Genomic DNA, 546 nt, shown 5'->3' with positions numbered 1-546 from the left:
TTGCACATTGGAAATGAACATCGGCAGCACAACTACCACCTGAGGGGCTTCCTGTCCACCTGGACCACATCGGTAGCAAACAGATCAGTTATAGAAGACCTCCCTTTCATTAAAATCAAAAAATAGAAGTACGAACATACTTCTGACCTACTACTCTAGCAATGCAGTCATGATCTCATATTACAGAGAATTAATGAGACATCCAGGCCAACAATAAACTTCCCACTCACCCATTCTGTTTCCAGAAACAGGAAGTTCATTTGGTTGCTACAAAGCAAATGCAGACCTTGAAAAGGCATGACAATTATTTAACATTGTCACGTTGAAAGTTCCATGAACAATTCAGGGAGATGGATACATGAATATATAAACACTAGCTAGGTCCATACAGAAAAACTAATTCCTTGTTTGACACTAGTTCCTACATTTAGTCAATATTAAGATGATTTTCTTACATGAATTTCAGTGTCATCTGAACAAGAAATAGAGGTCCGGGAATGCTACCAGGGCAACGGCCAGAGCTACCGCGGCACAGCGGCCACCACG

Source organism: Condylura cristata, unplaced genomic scaffold, assembly GCF_000260355.1.
Source record: "Condylura cristata isolate star-nosed mole 26May11 unplaced genomic scaffold, ConCri1.0 scaffold00001, whole genome shotgun sequence".
Classification (NCBI taxonomy): Eukaryota; Metazoa; Chordata; class Mammalia; order Eulipotyphla; family Talpidae; genus Condylura; species Condylura cristata.
Note: the sequence above shows the minus strand (reverse complement) of the source record.